The sequence below is a fragment of the Cervus elaphus genome, chromosome 10 (assembly GCF_910594005.1).
Source record: "Cervus elaphus chromosome 10, mCerEla1.1, whole genome shotgun sequence".
Taxonomy (NCBI): domain Eukaryota; kingdom Metazoa; phylum Chordata; class Mammalia; order Artiodactyla; family Cervidae; genus Cervus; species Cervus elaphus.
Genome location: NC_057824.1, coordinates 14502694 through 14517312, shown reverse-complemented (window position 1 = coordinate 14517312; position 14619 = coordinate 14502694). Strand labels below are relative to the sequence as shown.

The following is a 14619-nucleotide window of genomic DNA, read 5'->3' as shown; positions in this document are numbered from 1 at the left end:
TCAGACTCCATCTTGTATAAATAGAACTTCCTCTTCTTTCTTCAGGCATTAGTCTGAGAATTGAAACTGCTCAGAATGTTCCCATTTTAAGCACAGAAGATGGTGATTTTCCAAAGCAACATTTTAGAAGTATCCTTCTTAGGATACAAAAGGGTCCACAACTGTTACTTCCCCCAGTACATTCTAGAATCTGTTCTTAAAGTTTTTGGCTAAATGCTACAGAGCCCTAGTAGATGTTCAATCATGTATTAATTTATTTGCCTGCAGTTAGAAGATTTAACAGCAAGTCACGTTTTATAAATTTAATCACAGTGACAGCAGAATCAACTGGCTTGCTTTGTTTATTGTCACTACATTATTATAGTAGATCCAGCCAGCAGCATTAGAACTGGGAAAATCCTAAACATGATATATCAAATATACCTAAGGGGACTATGCTATCCTATCCACCTCAGACCATCTGGTCGCTTCACTTAACCCAGATTCTATCATTTATCGATTGCACTGAGGAGTCTGGCAAAATGAAATTCTATTATATAAAAATTTGAGGTGAATTGAATTCACCATAAATCAGTTTATTTAAAATAACATCAACCTTTAGGGGACTATTTAGTTACTTACTAATGTGAACAATCAAGTTTATCTGAAACATCTTACCTTATTTATTAGAAACAGTCCAGATCCCATGACAGTGATGTTTGCTCAAATTATGATTTCTAATCCTGATTTTACCTCAAAAATATAGCTTATGATTTCAGAATGGCAGAGCAGTAGAATGAAAAGTGTACAACAGCCACGCCTGGAGGTGACAGACTGAATCCCTGAAAATAAATGTTTTAGCACACAAAATTTGTAGCAGGAAAAAAAAAAATAATACAAACTGGTATGTAAAAACAGCATAATAATAGTGATCTTATGAGGTTATTGAGAAAAATGTACATCATAGACACCAATAAATGGGAAATTTATTATTCATTCATTAACTCTGCTCTAATAAATGTTATACAATGCTTTTTAAAAATGAGTGATGTCTATATTCTTTGTAAAATATCTTCCATTGTTTATTATACTTGTTTGCCAATGTACAATCCTTACATAATTAGGCGCAAAATTTGGGAGGCAGGGAGGATCTTTCAAAATATATTTGTCAGGGAGGAACCTCTATCTTTAAGAGAAAGGGAGGGAACAAACAAGGTGCTACCATTCCATAGATGTCAAATGTAGATGAGACAGTTTATCACTCACAGCAGAGCACATGGCAGGGACATTAGCACAGTGGTGCGGGATCCTGGGCCCCCGAGTCCTGTGGGCAACCCATGGGCCCAGATGGAGGCCCACAGCCAAGGGAGCAGCAATCCTTGAGCGAGCAGCAGTTCCCTTCTACTAGGAAGGAGGCCACCTGGGTCATCTGGACCTCCTTAGTGGCCCGTGTGTCTAACTAAGAAGAGTGCTCAGGGTCAGAACATGGATAAACCCTGTAGCTTATATACAGGGCCGGAGTATTCAGGGACACTTGCTTTGTGGACTGTTACTGGACTTTTGTGTTTTTGTCTTATCTGTTAGCACATCCCCCTGTGGCTGAGTAAAAGATGGAGGCAGAAACTAAAGGGGCGGGTGGGGGATGTGTATTTGGGAAAGAATAATACAGTGGCCAAAATGAAATGGTTGGTTTGTACAAGAGCAGTTTATGTTATACTATACCAGTTTGAAATATTGCACTAAGTTATAAAATCTAAACTTTTAGACACATAGGAAAAGAAGTAGATTCTTCATCATCTCATAAGCTGTAATTTGTGTAAACAGGTTAAATGTTCTAGATTTTGAAAGAGTTAAGATCACTGAATCAGATCATGTAAACAATAGTATATCCAGCTAGTGTTTAACCTCAAAGGAATATTGTTGATTCTTGAAAATAATATTGTCAGGGAAAGCAACTGGCAGGAGTCATGAGTGTCCCTGAATATTTTTACCAAAGCATTAGCAGTTAAAAAAAAGTAGAGTCCAAAATCAGACAAAACTATTACAAAGAGATCAAATTACACATCAATATAACTAATGAACAATAGGCATAAAAAATCTCAATGAAATACTAGCAAACAGAATCCAACACATTTAGAGGATCATACACCACGATCAAGTGAGATGTATCATAGGAATGCAAGGATTCTTCAGTATAACACAAATCAATCAGTATGATACAGCATATTAACAAATCAAAAAATAAAAATGATCATCTAAGTAGATGCAGAAAAAATTTTTCACAAAATTCAACACCCACTTATGATTAAAAAAAAGAACAAAAACTCTCCAGAGTGAGCATGGAAGGAAACTATCACAACATAGTAAAGGCCATATATGGCAAACCAAATTAGAGATATCATGCAAAGATGAATAGTTCATGCAAAGGGGAATAATTCACACAAAGATGGAGAAAACAAATGACAGAAATGGTAAGGACCTAATAGAAGGAGAAGGGATTAAGACGAGGTGGTAAGAATACACAGAAGAACTATACAAAAAAGACCTTAATGACCCAGATAACCACCATGGTGTGGTCATTAACCTAGAGCCAGACAGCCTGGAGTGTGAAGTCAAGCATTACCAAGGACAAAGCTAGCGGAGGTGATCAATTTCCAGCTGAGCGAGTTCAAATCCTAAATGAAGATGCTGTTAAAGTGCTGCATTCAATATGCCAGCAAATTTGGAAAACTCAGCAGTGGCCACAGGACTGGAAAAGGTCAGTTTTCATTCCAGTTCCAAGAAGGACAAGGCCAAAGAATGTTCACACTACCGCACAATTACACTCATTTCACATGCTAGCAAAGTAGTGGTCAAAATCCTTCAAGCTAGGCTTCCGTGGTACAGAAATTCCAGAAGTACAAGTTTGGTTTAGAAAAGACAGAGGAACAAGAGATCAAATTTCCAACATTCGTTGGATCATAGTAAAAGCAAAGGAATTTCAGAAAAACATCTACTTCTGCTTCTTTGACAACTACTAAAGTCTTTGACTGTGTGAATCACAACAGACTGTGGAAAATTCTTAAAGAGATGGAAATACCAGACCACCTCACCTGCCTCCTGCAAAAGCTGTATGCAGGTCAAGAAGCAACAGAACCAGACGTGGAACAATGGATTGGTTCAAAATTGGGAAAGGAGTACATCAAGGCTGTATATCGCCAACTTGCTTATTTACTTTATAGGCAGAGTTGTTGTTATTCAGTCACTAAGCTGTGTCTGACTCTTTGCAGCCCCATGAACTGCAGCATGCGAGACCTTCCTGTCCCTCACTATCTCACAAAGCTTGCCCAAGTTCACGTCCATTGAATTGGTAATGCTACACAATCATCTCATTGTCTGCCACCCTCTTCTAATTTGAAATTTGCTATGCTAGCCATCTTGTGAATAAAATACTTAAGAACAAATTTACCTCAAGAAACAAAAGACCTGTATAGAGAAAACTATAAAACACTGATGAAAGAAATAAAAAAAATGTAGAAATATAGATCCATAGAACAAAATAGAAAGTTCAGAGATAAACCTCTGCACCTATGGATAACTTACCTTGGACAAAGAGGCAAAACCATACAATGGATAAAAGATAGTCTATTCAACAGTGGTGCTAGGAAAACGGGTCAGTTGTGTGGAGAGACTGAAACTAGAACACCTTCTGAGATCACATGCTGTTGCTCTTCAGTCACTCAGTGGTGTCTGAATTTTTGTGACCCCACGGACTGCAGCATGACGGCTTCCAAACCCACGCCCACTGAGTCGGTGACGCCGTCCAGCCCTCTCACTCTCTGTCATCCCCTTCTCCTCTTGGCTTCAGTCTCTCCCAGCATCAGGGTCTTTTCCAATGAGTCGGCTGTTCAAGTCAGGTGGCCAGAGTATTGGAGCTTCAGCTTCAGCATCAGCCCTTCCAAAGAGAATTCAGGGTTGATTTCCTTTAAGATTGACTGGTTTGGTCTCTTTGCTTTCCAGTAAAGGAGGCAGAGAGCTAAAGAACTGATGCTTTTGAACTGTGGTGCTGGAGAAGACTCTTGAGAGTCCATTGGAAGGAACAAGTAGACTGAATGATTTATGAAGTTTTATGAGATCCCAGTTATTCTCTGAGCTCATTATCTGTCACTTTAAATCAATTCCTTCTCCTATCATGCATGTCATTTTCAAAGTCATCAGTCTCCAGTTCAGGATCAATAGATTAATGCTTGATTTCTGTAACTGAGTAATGACTCACTCCTATTAACATCTCCTTTCAACTATATTTTCTGTAGGCCTCAGCCCCTCATATATATTCCTTCCTGTCCTTGACATTTAAATTTAATCCTAAATTGTTGAACAAATGTCCTAGAAGATGTCATAATTCTTGTATCACTTAGACTACTTATTTTTCTAAATAGCCCTTCCTCCAGTCCACATCCAAACCTTTAATGAATTCCTCCCCACTGTTCCCTACAGGCCCCAATTAATTAGCCCATTGTTCAAAGATTTCCAAATTCACCTCTCCTTTCTTTTTGCTGTTCACTACAGCCACTCCACTTGAAGGAAACAAAATCATCCAAGTATGCCAACCTTCTTTCTGTATGCTAACTGTCCTACTGTTAACTAAAAACTCATCAAACACATGGAACAAAGGTTGAGTACCATATCCATTCAATGCCATTTGGAGGCATTGCTTGAAAGGTCCACCCGAGGATTATTTAAAGGCATATACTTTGTTCAGCCACTGTTTACCATTAAATAAAGACCAAGATGTAAAGAAGTGGCTGGTGTTCTCAGATGGTAAAGAATCCACATGCAATGTGGGAGACCTGGGTTCAATTCCTGCGTTGGGAAGATCCCCTGGAAGAGAACATGGCAACCCACTCCAGTATTCTTGCCTGGAGAATCCCATGAACAGAGGAGCCTGGGGGCTACGGTCTGTGGGGTCTCAAAGAGTTGCACATGACTGACCACTGACACAATTTAACACGTATGTTGACATCCAGATTTTTGTCTAGCAGGAAAGATAGCCCAGTGTTACAGTTTACTGTCTTACAGAACATTATCTAGTTTCGTCTCTAACCCAGAAATCATATCCTAACTTTCCTGCATTGAATTTCTGAGGATACCCAGCATCTCGGATGCTCTTGGAAGCAGTCACTCCATTACACTGAATTCTTCAGTATATGAATTAATGAGATGAATAATATCTTTGGCATGTGTTCATTTAAAATTTGTAAAACAGCTGTTTTTAACTTTTTGAAAAGTGTCCCTTATCACTAATCTCTTTTTGAAAACTGCAGGCTCATGGGGAACAGAAGAGGGTGAACTGCAATGTCACTCACGCGTGACGCTGAGGGAAAGCACATTCACAGCCTTGAAAGTTCGCAACTTGAAGGTTTGTGTGTAGGGGACTTGCTGTAATTGTTACCTTGGTATCTCATAAAATATTACAGAGTGCTTTAGAAAAGAAGAAAAAAGTTGAATGAGGAGACATTCAACATCAAAAACATATTCATTAACACTTTTACTACTTTCCTAGGTCAGATTAGACAAGATCTGGGAAACGCTCTAAATAAAGTCTTTGCAAAGTGAAAAGGAACCAGCACAGACAGAAAGAAGGCGCCAGACACAGCGATGGAGTCAGCCTTCTGTGGGAAACTCACTTTTAGAGAAGCACTTGTAAATTTATGTAGCGCCCGAAACACTGTCATTTCAGAAAGAAACCCACTGGGAAGCTCCCGGGGTGGGAGTGTGAGGCTTCTTGCACTCACTCAGCGGTGGACCAAGGCCCTCCTGTGTGTTTGTTTAAGGTCTTCTCCCTCAGCAGGTAGATGTTGGAACAACTATACTTGGGCACAAAACGATGGGAAAATTCAATTCTGAGCTTCAGTTACAGTTTCATGGAAAATTCTTTTTATTATTAGCTAGTTGTTTCAGCTGGGAACACCATTTAAAGACACTACCCACATAAAATTGAAATTCTACATTTTTAAAGCCGATCTAGAAGGAAAAGAAGATGTCCTCACTATTAGCCCATTAACCAAGTTTCTCTTTCTGGAGAGCTCCTGGGAGGCCAGGCTGATGGGTAGATGAAGAGCAATATTAAAATCAGGCTTCACGAACCAGAAAGTTTGCCTGACTCTCATCTCCAGGGCCACTCCACCTTCCTGATAAGGCCATTCTCAGAAACCTTCAGTAGCCACACACTGGCCCCTAAAGAAACTCCCAGCTTCTCATCCTGCCACTCAAGACTCTCACCCTCTGACCCCAAACTACCTCTTCTAAGGTGTGGGAGGTCTATAGGCTATGCTACAATATTGCTTATATTTCTTCACATCCATATCTTGGTCCTATTCTTTTCTCATTTAAAAAGACCCTGATGCTGGGAAAGATTGAAGGCAGGAGGAGAAGGGGATGACAGAGGATGAGATGATTGGATGGCATCACCGACTCAGTGGACATGAGTTTGAGTAACCTCTGAGAGATGGTGAAGGACAGAGGTGCCTGGCATGCTGCAGTCCATGGAGTCCCAAAAAGGTCAGACAGGACTCAGCGAGTGAACAATTCTTTTCTCTGCTTACCACATCCTTTCCCAATCATCTCTGCTTAGTCTTCTAGGTTTTATTCAAATACTGTGTAATCCCTGAAACATTTCCCAGTCACCACAATTCAGAGTTAAATTTGTTTTTCTAAATTCCTGTATCTTTTTGTTTTGTATTCGGTTGACCAAAAACTTTGTTCAGATTTTTCCGTAAGATCTTATGGAAAAACTTGAACAAACTTTTTGGCCAACCAAATATTATTTTGTTTTGTTAATCATATAATAGGCACATGTATTTCCTCCCTTATACAATGAAGAGAACAGCAATCCATATCTTATATTACTCTCTCTCTCTCTCCCATAACATAATAGACCCTCAACAATTTCTTGTTGAGTGAGTGAACTGAAAAGAAATGATAATAATGCTTTATGCTGGTTTTAAAAATTCAACTTTTTAGAATTCAATCACTTGACAATTTTTGTGTTGGGTTGATCATTTGACCATTTTTCTGTTTTCTCCTCATCCGTGCTTACAGGCATTCATGCTAAGTTGCTTCAGTCATGTCCAACTCTTTGCGACCCTTTGGACTATATAGACCACCAGGCTCCACTGTCCATCGGATTCTCCAGGCAAGAATACTGGAGTGGGTTTCCATGCCCTCCTCCAGGGGAGCTTCCTGACCCAGGGATCGAACCTGCATCTCTTATGTCTCCGGCATTGGCAGGTGGGTTCTTTACCACTAGCACCACCTGGGAAGCCCATTCTCTTCATAATCAGGCAATGAAAATGTCTTTCATGACCTGAAGGTTGACAAGCCTATAAAATTCTAGTTTATTTAAATCAACCTCTTGGTTTGACCTTAGCATAACTTTCTGACAACATGGTACAGAATATGTAGGACACTAAGTTTCCCTTCCAAGAAAACTGTTTAACAGTTTTAATCATTATTATTACATGTGAAACAGATCGCCAGTCCAGGCTGGATGCATGAGACAGGGTGCTCGGGGCTGGTGCACTGGGATGACCCTGAGGGATGGGATGGGGAGGGAGGGGGCAGAGGGGATCAGGATGGTGAACACATGTACACCCGTGGCTGATTCATGTCAATGTATGGCAAAACCACTAAAATATTGTAAAGTAATTAGCCTCCAATTAAAATAAATAAATCCTTTAAAAAAGCTAATTGCAGTTGCCAGAAGAACCCTCAGGAAAATCTGAGGTCGGGGTTCGGGATTAAACAGTTCTTAGAGTTTATCAAGTGCTTTCACATACATTGATGAGAGCCCCTGGTGCAAGATGGGTTCGGGAATTTTGTGCAGGATGTTTGTTGGAAATGTAGGGCATTTCCAGGAGGAGAGCCTGGCAGGGGAGAAGTTGGGTTGCAGTGCAGTTATGACCAAGCCCTGATCCCAGGAGGATCCCTGGGGCTGGCATCACCCTGTTCACGCCAGGAGGGACCCAGATCTTTGTACCCCTGGACTGATAGGTGATGCACTGCCCTGGGAAGCAGTCACCTCGGGCAAGGTGGCACTCTTCAGTAGAGGCAATTCTCAAAGAGGGGTGAGGCGATCTCTCAGTGGACAACCTCTGCACTGGGAGGAATAAATCCTTCATTCCCTAAGGAGAGATTTTGGGCAATGAAGTCCAGTATCCACAACTAGCTCTAAATACCAATGCATCTCATGTTCTTTCCATTAAGTACTAAAGTTTGGTGTGGTTTGCTAAGCACACCTTTATTCTAGATGGCAAGGAAGTGTTTATACTCCCACATTTCTCTCGTACATTATTCCTGTCTGAATTCTTGATACGAGTCCAAAACATGTGTCATAGTGCTTTCCCCTAACTCCAACGATTTTTGATTCTTGAAGCAAATGAAATGTGTGTTTGTATCTCTTCCTTTATGCCCATGGTCTTACTGCAACAAGAAAGATAAATGAAAAGACATATTTGGAAAGTAATGAGATCTATAATTATTTTTTTATTCTCTAATACTTCCATAAAATTAACCACTGGTTTTTCTGTCAAGTTTGTCCCTTAGAACATGCATATATTTAGTGTTTTTATTCCTAAATATTTACAGCTGCATTGTTTACATACATTTGTGTACAAATTTGTGTCATGAAGATGATCTTACTGTGCATACTCTGCAGCCAGGAGATGCTGCCTCTTCGTGAACTCACTACTTGGAAGACTTCTGGAGAGGCAGCGCATGAGAGGCCAAGAGCATAGGTTTGGGATTAAACAGGACTGCCAAGATGAATGGAATGCAGAATTTAAAAGCACGGATCCTAGAGTCAGACTGCCTAGGTTCAGCTCTACCAACTATGTGCTGTGTGATCTTGCATATATCTCTTAATCTGTTTATGTCTTGGTTTCCTTAAATACAAAGGGGAAATTAATCATGGAATTCTTGTGAAAAATAAAAAGCACACAATGCCTTTAGAGCAAGGTCTCACCGCACTTAAACTGTAATCAATTGTTGCTTGTTGTTGCAACTGTTATTAAAATCTTCACGTTCCCAGCTTTAAAAAAAAAAAAGAAGGTGAGATATTTCCAGACTCACACTGTAGAGCCTTCATTTTATTCTATTTAGGGATGCATCTAAGGCAATATTATATTCATAAAATATTCTGAAAAGCCCGCAAATACTTGGCAAAATTGAACAAACAGGATAACTGAGGGTCTGCATGGACTTATTTGCCCCTTGGGACTAACTCACTAGTTTTGCTCTCTTTGCTTTAGAGTGCTTTCACATACATTGATTAGACATTTTATCAATGATTCTGCAAAGCAGCCTAAGATGATGACTGTCTCTACATTTAAATATACAAAGTATAATCCAGAGAAGTTAAGTGGTCTTTTCAACATCACACAGTTAAGCAATGAGAAGCGTGACTCCTTAGCTTCCCTGTTCTCAGCACACAGACAGGTCTGACATCACAGCTGCAGATGTCACCTGTGACATTGCCACCCACTGCAAGACCCTCACAGGTCATCTGTGGCTGGAAACAACACGTGAGGCTTGCAAATGATGGAACTTGCAACCCTTCCTTTTATATTTAAGGAAGGGTTTTCTGCATAAATATCTATCTCTTGCTCATATTTGTGTTCAGAAATGCTTTCTCTAGTAGAAATGGCTCCAGTGGGAAGAAAAATGTTTAGGGCTTTGATAAGCCTAAGGGGGTGTGTCTGGCATGTGAATGTTATTTATCTGGTGAGTCTTGGTGGCAAGCTGCACTGCATCACCCTGCCTCTAAGATCTAGAACCATGCTTCCCCCTTTACATTTGCCTCTACAGACAACACTTGAATTTTGACATCACCTCTAGAACTCTTTTTAAAGACAGAGTTAACCACACATCAATTCCCTAAAATGACTAACTAGCCGCTTACAGGCTAATCAAGCCCAGACTCTTTTCTCCTTTCCTCCATCTACCATACCTAGTCACTTTTCTTCTTTTGTGCCTAATTCTGTGTCAGGACAGCATTTCATCAATAAGGCCTTTGTAAAGCATAGAGGACTAAACTCAGAACAACAACGTGAATATTGATGTCGGGGGAGTTTGTAATTTCCTCGGTTCTGTCTAATTGCAACCAAAATTTGAAGCGGTGGAACAGCATTATAGCCCTTGAATGGAGTTTTATTTAGAAAGAAAGGGAAAATACATCCTCGAGGCATGAGAGCAGGCCAACCCAAAAAGACAGAAGAGAAGAGAAGCCCCCCACCCAATTTTGGCCCCTCTTTTTCTATGTTTTTTTCTCCTCCCCTGGGCCTGCACTATGTAAACTGGGCCAGCCAGGAGGGCTGCTTGTTTCACCTGAGGTCCTCACTCTGGTCCTCAGACCTTCCTTTGTTCTATTTTCACAGGCTTTTCCCTTCCTTGTCTTTTAGCCACCGCCATTCTGGACTGCTTTTTCCTATTCTGACTACCTAACATTTACTTATTAGTGATTGCAGAATTGTGCCTACATACAGAGACCTGCATTTCAACATGACCAGGTATTAGGAAAGACTGGTAGAGCATCCGCCCCCAATGGCACTGCACCATCACTAAAAATACGTTGATATTTTGGTCCTATTCTGCACACAACAGGACTTTTAAGGAACAATAAGATGGAAAAGAAAAACCAACGTCAAGCCAACAAACTTCTATTTGTCACTAAAAGCCATGAAACATACAGTATACGTTAGGGCAACGAGAAGATCTCAAATCTTTCTAAAGATTCTTCTTTTAGCAGGGGATGCCCACTTCTTGCTTACATAAGACTGAAAATAAATCATATAGGACCACAGTGTTGCTAGAACAGAAAGAAGCTGATTTTTCAACAAGCTGATTCCAGAATATAATCAAATGAATCGGAGGAGTCACCTAGAAAGGTAAACAATGGAGGAACAATAGTTTCACTCATACTTAGTGAAACTTATTTCAAAAACTACACATAAAAAATGAATCTCTCCAATGGGTAAATAAGTAAAGAAAATATGGTATATATAAGCCATGCATATATACAATGGAATACTATCCAGCCAAAAAAGCAAGGAAACCTGTCATTTGTGACAATATGGATGGGCCTTGAGGACGTTACCCTAGGAAAATAAGCCAGACAGACAAAGATAAATACTGGCTGCTCTCACCCATTTGTGGAATCTAAAAAAAAAAGGGAAGAAAAAACACTTGAAGCAGGAGATAGATGGGCCCCAGGCTAGGCATTTACAACTGGTTTCCCATTTACATTTCTCGGGGCAAGAAAAAGGTGGGCTTCAGGCTGGACACTTACAACTAGCCTCCTGTTTGCATTTCCTAAAACAGGAGATAGGTAGCTCCAGGTTAGATATATGCAGCCAACCTACTATTTGCTCTCCGAAATGGAAGTCACAGCTGAAACAGGGCAACCAGTCAGGCTTTGTCTGCTGTGGACCCCTGAAGATGACAGTCACGGCAGGGACAGAGAAGACTGAGCCCTGTCTGACTAGAGGACCAGGAGGTCACTCACTTCCCATCCTTGGGACAGAGGAGACATTGCACACACAGGCTCCCTGGTGGTGAAAAACGAGGGGGCACCACCCCAGAGCAGGTGATGCCCCCCATAGACCTCCGGGCTGGAATCCATCTTGGGAAAAAAAAATGGGCCTGCATGTCAGGGAGGGTCCTAGCGTAGGTCAGGTCTGGAAAAAGAAACCAGGTAATTGCCTGAGGGTAAACAAAGACCCAGACGAAGTGCCCCATATAAATGACGGAACCGCCTCTTTCCCGCACCCCTCCTCTCCAGGAGGGACGCCCACACCCTTTCCCTCTGCGTGTGCATCGCCGCCCTACTTCTGCCCTAAGTAAGCAAGCCATTTCTCTGCATGCTCCCCCACTTGTGGGTCTGCTGTGTCTCTAATAAAAAACCTCACACCTGCATTTACAGCTTTTAACTCTGCGAGAGATACATTTCTCACTGAGGGCAAAGGTCCAGGGAAAATAGCTTCTAGCCTCTAGCCCTGTCTGGTCTGGTGGCTAGGATTCCCGCTTCTCATCCAGGCGCCCCAGGTTCAATTCCAGGGCAGGGATTTAAGGTCTTGCTTCGTGCCACTGCACACTGCTGCCTCTCTGGGGAACAAACTGAACTCAGAGATACAGAGAACAGACCGGTGGTTGCCAGAGGCGGGTGAAACGGGAGAAGGGAGTCAAAAGGTACAAATTTTCAGTTGTAAAATAGGGAGGCAGACAGAAAGACGGGGCTGTGGGCAGGGCAGAATAAGGATGGTGGTCCCAGTGGGAGGAGAGAGTGAGAAGAGGGAGTGTAGTGCTGATACTTGCAGTACCCCGGGTAAATCAGAAAGCTAGCGGAAACGCGCCGCCCAGCCCGGGAGCTCAGCCCAGGGCTCATGATGACCTGGGGGGTGGGGTGCGGAGCGGGAGGGAGGCTCAGCAGGGAGGGATAGACACACACTTCCCACTGAGGCATGGTCGCATCGCAGAGACCAACAATTATTCTCCAGTTTAACATTTTAAAATAATTTTTTGAAGATCTCATGACAAGGAAACAGTTGTAGCTATGTATGGTGATGGATGCTAAATACACTTATGTGGTGATTATTTCTCAGTACACACACCTATAGAAGTGTTACTCTGTACCCCTGAAACTAATAAATGGTTTGACATATATGTCACTTGTATCCCACTAGAAAAGAATGAGTCTTGCCTGATCCGTCTTCTCTACTGCAGGGATACCTGCCCAGGACATTTTATAACTCCTGTCTGTGACTCTCTTCAAAGCAAGTCACAGTAACTGCCAATTACCGAGCTCTTGGAATATTGCATGAACCATACAAATCATTTAAGACGTTTCATCTAACATGATCCTTCACAACAGCAGCATGAGGTGGTCCAGATGGGAAAAATCCCAGAGATTACGAAACCTAAAATGCCGAGTGGTCCCAAGTCAGGGGCTGGCAGGTAAGGAAGCGGGTATTTGACCTTTCTCCTTCCGAGTCACTTCACTGTGCAGTCACACAGGGCCGTCACAGCCGGTCAGATCCATGACTTTGCACTGTGACGGTGAGAGACGGAATAGTCCTCCCTCCTGCCACATCAGAGGATGCCCCGCAGTCAGCAATCGCAGCCCTTCATTCAACACGAGCCGATCAGCCCCGAGGAAACGCAGGGCTGAAAAGAAAACCTGTAATCCAGCAGCTGGCAGGGGCTCCCCGGTGCCTCAGCGGGTAGAGAATCCGCCTGCGATGCAGGAGACCCTGGTCCCACCCCTGGGTCGGGAAGATCCCCTGGAGAAGGAACAGCCACCCACTCCAGTGTTCTTCGGCCTCCCTGAGGGCGCGGATGGTACAGAGTCCGCCCGCGATGCGGAAGACCTGGGTGTGATCCCCGGGTCAGGAAGACCCCCTGGAGGAGGGAACAGCCACCCACTCCAGCATTCCCGCCTGAGAATCCCACGGACAGAGGGGCCTGGGGACTCAGTCCACAGGGTCACCAAGGGTCTGACAGGACTGAGGTGCTAGGCATAGCAGCTGTCAGCCTGTGGCCACGCCCTGAGGAAACTCAGGGTGTGGAGATGCAGGATCCTGGCTCCGGTTAGCTGAGGTGCATAACCAAGGAATGGTCTCAGTGAGTCCAGACTCGGAATCTTCCCTTACAGAGAAAAAGGCTGAATTCCTTAACTTGGGAAACCTGGCTTATTCAACATCAGCAGTCTTGTGGTGCTCCCAACTACCCGTCCTTCTTGCAAGACTTCTATATACCCTACTTCTTCGGAGCAGTTTCTCTAGCTATCTGAAATGCTATCTCCAGGATTCAGTCTTCCTTTTGCCCCAAACAGAACTGCAGTTGTATAGGCTTGCGGACACAGCGGGGGAAGGAGAGGGTAGAATGAATTGAGAGAGTAGCATTGAAACATAACTCGCACGTGTAAAATAGCTAGCTAGTGGGAAGCTGCTGTTAGCACAGGCTGCTCAAGCCGGTGCTCTGTGAAAACCTAGAGGGGTGGAAGGGGCAGGGGTGGGAGGGAGGTTCAAGAGAGAGAAGACACACGTATGCTTACGACTGATGTACGCTGCCGTGTGGCGGAAAGCAACACAATATTACAAAGCAATTATGCTTCAATTAAAACATAAATAAATAAACCTGAGCTTGCAACCCCCATGTTGTGCACGTTTCGAAATCAGCAACAGTTTTTACAAGCTTGTGTAGACAGCCAATGATTTCCCAGGTTCCATTCCAAGGCTATCAGAATAAAAGAGAGAAGTCACCAGAAAATAAGACATAGGTCCTCAAGGGGCTTCGAGGTTGCTCTTGATTAGCACCAGACTCTTACCATAAGATAAATCCACCTGCAAAGGATGAAGCTTAGCCACACTGGAGATGGTTTTTGAAACGAGGGGACAGGGAGGTTGCAGACGGGAGGCGTACTCAGACGACAGAGCCTCGGGGATCAGCCCCAGACGAGGCGGAGCTGCAAGACCAGTGCCGCGATTACAGGGGTTACGCTCAGCGCAAACGCGGAGGAGGATGACGGCACCTGAAGCTCTGCTGTCTGCACAGGTCCTATCGCTTGGTGATCGCTACTTTTAGTGTCTGACAGAGATTTTGGAGGCA

The 14619-nt window shown here is 42.8% G+C and overlaps 1 long non-coding RNA gene across 1 annotated transcript; it reads left to right on the top strand.

Moving 5' to 3' along the window:
• Positions 1-7204: 7204 nt before the first annotated feature.
• Positions 7205-12974, top strand: LOC122702165. Its single transcript, XR_006343193.1, has 3 exons — positions 7205-7248; positions 10763-10901; positions 12736-12974. It is a non-coding gene; the product is annotated as an uncharacterized LOC122702165 (long non-coding RNA).
• Positions 12975-14619: the final 1645 nt, after the last annotated feature.